The sequence below is a fragment of the Talpa occidentalis genome, unplaced genomic scaffold (assembly GCF_014898055.3).
Source record: "Talpa occidentalis isolate TD23 unplaced genomic scaffold, MPIMG_talOcc4v2.1 talOcc4.5, whole genome shotgun sequence".
NCBI classification, from domain to species: domain Eukaryota; kingdom Metazoa; phylum Chordata; class Mammalia; order Eulipotyphla; family Talpidae; genus Talpa; species Talpa occidentalis.
In genome coordinates, this window is record NW_023604861.1 from 35,441,194 (window position 1) to 35,449,508 (window position 8,315).

The following is an 8,315-nucleotide window of genomic DNA, read 5'->3' on the forward strand; positions in this document are numbered from 1 at the left end:
ACTAACACAATCACAGGTGCGAGATTGGAAAGAAAGTAGGAATAAAATAGTCAAAATACAATATGCTGCTTTTGTCCTAGGAAATGTGAGGTAGTGGAACAAAGAATGGTGCATCCCCTTATCCAGGTCTCAGGAGTCACTGTTGGCATGTGTCCCTGAGTCAACAACTATGCAAGGGGTTCTACATAGCAGTTACTCCTCCCTCTTTTGGATTGTGCTACACAGTATCACTATTAACACAGTTAAAATGTTCCCTTCTCCATTCAGCAGGACCTGTGCTCATAATGTTTTCTGTGGTTGTCTGTTTTACCTTTAGGGGTCTTTGTCTTTGTTGTGCTCGAATCTAGTTGTTAAGATTGTGAACAGCCCAGCATCATCACCCTACTGCCATCTTGCTGAGCTCCACAACATAAGTAAATTTTAATAAGAGACTGTAATGGAGAAATTGACCTTGACTTTAATCCATTGTCTCAATCATTGAATAGATGAATAATCTCCCCATATTCATATCACACTGTCATTCAGTCACATGTACTGTCTTTAGTAAAAGACAATGTAAAATTATTAACACTAATTATGTGACTGTCTTTCCAAAAAGCATTCAATGACTTCACATTGTCTAAACAATACAGTATAATATATCACATTACCTTGTCGACAAATCACCTGTCTGTGAAATTACTTCCAATTGAGAAGAGGAACTTTATTGACCTTTATTAATATTTTTTTCTTTGACTATATCTTCCTTGCTAATGTTTTTATCACCAACACAAATTACATTCATTCATGAGAGCCTCTCCCAAATTTTAATCTAATAATAGGAGCCAGAAGACTACTTTTTCTAAGTAGTCTTTTACTATCTTCACGATCACTAATAATTTAATAATATGCACTATAAACATATCATTTCTATGTAAAAATTCAAGACTTAAATTTTTCTTGTGTCATCATAAATAGTACATACATTTTTAATTTATGTAACTACTTTGATTTTTATTTAGTCACATACTATGAATTTTGTGTCATATTCATTTCTTTTATCATTTAAGAAGGAAGTGAAATATTTAAAATTCCAATATATTTACATGCCACAGTCTTTACTAGTTGCATTATCAGGTAATTTAAGAGCTCTTTCATTACTTCCATTCCATGTATTTGAATTTTTAAATTATAATTTACATCTCAGTATTATAATTTCTTTGATAATTTCATACAGAAATGAAATCATAGCATTTTTTGGTACATTTTTAGTGCGCATGCCACATTATTGTGTTTATTCATGACAGGAAACAATATCTGTTTATATAAGCCATTAAAACTACTTAAAATTTTATTGGTCTGATTGAAGGCATTTTTATAAAATAGCTTCATGTTCTATCTCTGTCAAACTTTGTTTTTGCTTCACTGCCAACATGGCTCTCTGTGTATGATGCTAGAGAATTAAAATATACCTGCTTGATTCTATGAATAAGTTGGCAGGCATGTCATATAAGTTGATGTAGAGGGTGGTAGAAGTTAGCCTGGAAAACTACCATACATTAGAACAGCTGGCAGTTACTTAAATTAAGGAAACAACTTTGAATCAGGCAAATATCTTTTTAAATGCAAACTAAGTATATTTCCAACTCAACTATTTTTCAACTCTTTCCAATAATTCCCAAAGTTATTCTAAGACCACTAACACAACACAAAATATGATAGTGGTACAGTTGAAGTAGATATAGCAAACTAGGTTGATATAGCAAACAATATTAATTAAATTTGCAATTGTGGCATGAATGTGTGATCATGTAAATATATTACTTGATCAACCCCTCTATTTCCTTAGTGCCTGGGACAAAGGCAGTCTGGTTATCTTAAATTTAAGCATTATTCTGTGCAGTATGGCATTTTAATCTGTAGGATTATGGTAAATCTCCTTCAAGGTATATTCTTTTCCAAATTTGAGAGACAGAAAGTATCTTAATTTTATTTATTTATTCATGCACTGTTTCACTTATCCATTCATTCATTTACACATTAGCTTTAACCAACTTTTCTGTCAGTAAGTTCCTAAGGACATGACTTAAGAGTCAATGACAAAGTTTTTATATTTAGAGGTATTAATAGCACTTCCAATAAATTTAAGTTTCAAGATCTCTTGATAATGTCTAATTTGAAATATGCAGACCAACTTGTTCTTTTATTAGTGTTTCCCCTCAGTGTTGCATTACACTTTATTTTGTCATCCAAAGCAGACAGAAAATAAATATCTCCAAGTCAGTAAGGAATTGGAGCCTTCATTAAATCCAGAATAATAAGGTAAATTTCAGAAATGGTCTAGGGAATTGTCCAAATTTGGAAGGAAAAGGGAAAAACAATGAATTTTCATAGATATCTGAAGTTTTATTTGGGTTATGGAAAAGAAAAACCACCAAGATATGTCTAGTGTCAATTCACATAGCTCTAGAGACATACAAGTTGTTCAGTGAATGTTTTGTTAGTCTCAAAAAGTCTATTATCAGAGACACAGAAGTAATAAACATTGTCTTGTATCACAATGCAGAGAAGACCTTTTTTGCCCTCAAGTAGATGATTCTGGTTTTCTCTTCAGTATTCCCTGGAGTGAGTCAGCATTAAGGCTGATTAAGCCAGTTGTTAAAATTAAACTGCACTTGTCAAAATAAATGAACTAACTACCAACAAAAGAGTTTGAGAGGTTTCTCTTTCTCATTCTCTTTGTATTCTTTCTTTTAGTAACTATGCATTAAGGAGTAACATTTAGTAAGCTACACTGTGTGTGTGTGTGTGTGTGTGTGTATAACAATAACCAGTAATTAAACTGATGGTGATAAGCTCAGAATAGGATTAATAATTTATTATAAGAGAAGATAACATATGTGCTATTATCTCCATATAATAAAAAATGTTTTCCATAAATAAAGCATATTTTGATATAAAGTTGTAACTGTGAAACTAATCCATTGTCTCAAAGTAGGCAAGAATATCTCCTTTTTCAGTGGTAGCACGGCATGGTGGAAAGCTTTCAAGGGGAAGAAATATAATCTAGTCTGAGTCAATGTAATGGTTATCTTAAGGGACACAGGGTTAATACAAGTGAAAAGATTTGTTTTAATATAACTTTTGCCCCTACCAAGGTCTATGAATTTGCCCACTCATTGAAATCTCAAGGTCTTAATTCCTTCACTTCTAAAATGTTAGTAATAAATAAGTTCACTGCATAGTATTTTGAAATAGTAATTCTTTTCCAAATGCCTGATATTTTTAATGTATACTCGTCATCCACTTAATAAGAAGGACACTTATTGTTGCTGCTTCTGAGGAAGTGTGATCTGTTCTTATGAATAATTACTATTTCATGTTTGGTGTTTTACCTTTCTGATCGAGATGACAGCATGCAAAGTTTTGGAGCTTTGTCAGAGTTCTCTAACATTTTAATATTTTAGACAACTTCTCTGAAAATGAAAGGATACTGACAAATCCAGCCCGGTATATGAAAAATGTATTGGCCCAGAGAATAATAAATGTAACTCTATGCCTATTGATTCTCAGGGAAAAGGAATAATGGAAAAGGCAAATGTTTTCTTCATTAAGACTTCATTGAATGTTCTTTTAAAATTAAATTTGTTATTACTCCCTGAGAACTTATGTATTACCAGTTTTGCTAAATTGCTAGGAAGAATCACTCCCAATCAATGGCAAGTTATTTTTTTCCAATTAGCAATTCAAAGTTTAAAGAATAAAATGAATTTCAAATCTTTCTCACTGAATTGCATCCAAATCGATATTCCCTTAAAATATTACTTTCTTCACAAACTGCAGATATATTAACTGAAAGCCAGAAATATGCCATCTTTTGTAAGCTATATTTTTATTGTTGAAATGGTAGGTAACATTTATTGGCCTTTCTATAGGCAGTAACACTAAACACCTCACACAATGTCATTTTATTTTCTGCAAAACTATTTATTTAACATCCACTGAACAAGATACTGTGCTAGACAATAGAACAGGATAATTGAATATACAACCAAAAAAAATTTTAAACTCACATTTTTTTATTTAATGGGAACTATTATTATTCATATTCTCCAGAGGAAGAAATAACAGACCAATAAGATTAGATGCCCACCAGGGAGTTAGTGAATGAGCCACAGATTGAGTCAAGCCCTGTCTTGAATTGAAAGCGATTGCACTCCTTTCATTCTTACAATATAAACCTGGAATTCAGTGGAAATTCAGCAATTTTGATTACCTTTATTAAATAAAATTATCTATTATGGATTTTGAATTTTAGCACCGCAAATTTTTGTTTTGATATTTTCCAGTCATTTAAGTCTTCTCTCTGACAGAAACTATGTGTTACTAGATTTGGATCTACCAGGTCTAGACAAAAGCCTGGTACAAAATGGAAGTTAAAAAAAATATTCACTGAATTTTGACTTTTGCTTATAATGAAACCAATAGCTTAGAGAGGCAGGATGACTTGTTCAAGATTGCTCAACTAGATGTCTCTAATCACTGTTTATGATGATATCAATTGTCACGGTCCCCATTTGTTGCCATTTCAATCCCTGCTACTTTGTTGCTTTCATTTGGCCCCTAATATTCTCTTTCAGTCAACACCCATCACAATCCTTACATTTTCTTAATATTTAGCTCTCTCAACTGCCTTATTCTTCTTCCTCCTATACTTCTCACTAACATCTCTCTGGCACCCAACCTCATCCCATTACACTCTACACTAGATAGCAGGCACTCAAATGTCAGCAGGTGCTACCTGGAAAGAACAAAGGCTAATTTTATTAAATAGATCACCAAAGAGTTAAAGAAAAGGTTCAGTGTGAACCCTGTAACATTTTTTTCTTACATCATTCATTGGTTATTTATCATGTTTTGGCTTTTTAGAAACATTTATATTCGTCTCCCACTACCTCTTACATTATAATATATTCAAAGTGGGATTGTGCCTCATTTTTATCTCTATGCTTTGCAGAAAAACAGCATGGTAGCTTATGCCTAATAAGTGCTTGACAAATATTTTTGACTATTCCATTTTGTTCTTCAAACTTTGGTGTTTGTGAATCTAAGAAGGTTCAGTTAAATGATCTACTTATGAAACATTAATCATTTTCTATTTCCTTACCTTGATAGAGTTGATTTTTCAGTTCTCTGAAGGACTGGTGACTTTTCCAGTTTTTCTTTCCAATTAAAATGATAGCTTAAAGGCCACTATGCATTAGTATTCATATTCTACTTACTCCAATCTTTGATTATCCATAATTTTTATCAGTTCAAAAGTGGTAATGTTAAAACTCATATTTTAAGATAAATTACATATATAAAGCATCTCTGAGTCTTAGATGTTTTAAAATCTCTGAATTCCTGAATGAATTAGCATAAACCAATTTATGTGAAGGTAGATGCCAAGAAAACCTCTGTGTCTAACCCCTCAAGAATTGATGATCTAACTAAGAATCTAAGACATCTACATAAATATGGAAAGAACCATCTTGGCAATTTACTTATCAAATTTTGAAGAGTAAAGACAATTGGTATTGACAGATTTATCAACATTTTATAAGTGAGTGCAATTTGCTTCAAGGTTTAATGTTCTATATCATATCTTTGAAAATCCACTCGAAGTATCTCATTAAAACTTAATACTTGTACTTTAACACAAAAACAAGTCAGATATTCATATGACTGTTTTAATTTTTCATATATGTTAGGTACAAGATCTGCTGACTCATGAGTAATCACAGTCCTTCTGACCTAATCATAGAGAATGTGGACCAATCAGATGTTATTCTGGCTGATTAATCACATTTCATAACAAGCCAGACTGAATTTATGAATTATTACTTTTTTACTATTTCGTTTACTTGTTAGCAAATTTAACTTATTTTTCACGAGCTGATATCATCTTACTTATTTACCCAGAATTCACTCATTCTTTGAAATATATCATGCAGTGATATCTTTTTCATAGCATTGCTCATTACATAGCTGAGTGAATTTGGTTGAGGAATAAAACAACTATCAGTCTCAGTTGTGTTGCTTTTAGAGAAAGTGCCATGAATAAGACCATCCCTGATACCCCATGTAGCTCTGGATTTCTGTGGTTTAATTTTATTTCCCATATCATGAGGAGCTACTTAACAACAACAAGAAAGAATAGTAAAAAAAAAAAAAAGAAAGTTCTAGACTTAATATTTGCTAGATATTAGGGAAATAAAAGTCTTACTCTTAATCATTTTAGAAAACCTAATGTACTTGAACTAACGTGATCCCTTTTCCAGAAAATTTATTAACTGATAACCAAAATATCTTTCAGAAGATGCTACTTAAGGATTATATATCATTAAGTTCTTGCAAAGGTTTATAGTGTCTGTGGGTATAGGACCACTTTTTCCTAGCACTTGGTCATTTTACTGCATCTTCCATATATCACAAGGAAGGAACAGCAGTTGACTTTTATGAAGAACTGATTCAAGACTGTTTTGTTGCTCTTTTGTCCTGAAATGTTGGAGGAGGGAAAATAAAAACTTTCTAGCAAAGTAATAGAACTTATGAGCTCTGAAGTCTTTTACTATAGTATCATTCTACCTATAGCTGCCCAGATCCGGGAAACCCTGCCCCCTTTTCACCAGGACACTAAAACAGTAGATGTGATTATTTCAGGAAATCAGGTGGTGTATTTAAAGTTGAACAACAATCCTTGGTGTCTTTCACATGTCTACCTAGGAAACGAAAACTGAAAGCAAGACAGCCAAATAGGTCAAATAAATTAAGCTAAGTCTATAAAAAGAGAAATACATTTCTGGTTTTCTTAGTTAAAACTCATTTGAATAAGTATCATAGGTAGGAAAACAAAAAGGGAAAGAAAAAAAACAACAAAGTAAAACCACTTTAATTGGAATCATTGTCCTCAAGATAGTATGCAGTGTTTAAAATCTCTTAGCCCAAAATAAAAAGAATGTCCAGGGCATCTGAGGCAGCTGGAGGGGAACAGGTTGACTCATTCCTCTTGTATTGTTCCCTGGGGGGAGCTGCATCTGAGAAGTGATCCATCATCTTCTCTTTTCAACATGTTTAACTTCACGATCGCTAAGGTCTTCCACTACCACTTCTCTGTGCAGCACTGCTGCTTCCCTGTGTCCGTGCTAGCAGGGCTTAATGACACATAAGATGTGGAGAAAGAAGGGAAGGTAATTTTCCTGCCCTCAGCCCTCCATAAATTCAACAACCTGAACATTGCCTACCCCACAGTGTTCAAACTCACCAATAGAACTCAGATTACAAAACATACTGCCGTGTGCTGGAGTTTGTGGCTGACAAAAGCATCTTCTATTGCACACAGCAGATGACTCAGAATTTCATGTTGGATGAGGGGGACCTGTTTAAGGTGGAGAGTGTCAACCTTCAAGTGGCTATATACTCAAATCCAGCCTCAGAACCCTGATTTTCTGACCATCACCAACCCCAAAACCGAGTTAGAAAACACACTGAGAAACATTGTGTGCCTGGATACCTGGCCTGTGACTGCCATCGACAATAATGAGAAGGCCCATGAACCGCAGGTGATGAAGACCAAGCCTGACAAGTCAGTGTCCATCATCGGGAGGTTCATCTAGATCTTGCTGCTTCACTGGGTTCCAAAGAATTTGAGAGACAAGTCCTGCATGAGGAATCAACAGAAGGTGAGACTGAAGATAGGTACCATGCAGGAGACCTGGCTTCTGCCTTCTCTGGCTCTGGAACAAGATGTAGAGTCCAGATCCTCCCCCATCTAGTCTGGAAATATTTAAAGAGAAATTCCCAGTTAGGAATTTAAACTTGGTAAGGTCACTTTCACTTACCAAATCATGACTGTTATTCAAAAAGTTTGAGGAGTATAAAACTGGAGGCAGATAAGTTATTTTCTCCGGAAAAGGACAGCCTTTACCTAAAAAATGGAAGACAGGCTTATGATGGCACTATTGGGTGATTGGAAAATAAAAGAATCATTGTAATATTAAAGCAAATAGAATTGCCAGTATACAATTTATAGGACCTAACCATAAGAGGAGTATGTTTGGGTACACCTATATTCTTTTTTTTTTAAAGATTTATTTATTTATACAAGAACCAGAGTACAGGGGGCCTCCCTGGTGGCACAGCGATTGAGCGCTGGGCTGAGAAGCTGCCCGCAGCCTCTGCAGCGCCGGTGCAATCCCTGGCCGCTGGCGAGGGTCCCACATGGTGCAACAGACCTCTCCTGCCACCTGCTGCTCCCCTCAGCCGTGTATTTCGTCACTCTGCCTGCTCTGTTC

The 8,315-nt window shown here is 34.3% G+C and overlaps 1 pseudogene; it reads left to right on the forward strand.

The window, feature by feature from the left end:
* Positions 1–7,091: 7,091 nt before the first annotated feature.
* Positions 7,092–7,974, forward strand: LOC119258502 (ubiquitin recognition factor in ER-associated degradation protein 1-like; annotated as a pseudogene).
* Positions 7,975–8,315: the final 341 nt, after the last annotated feature.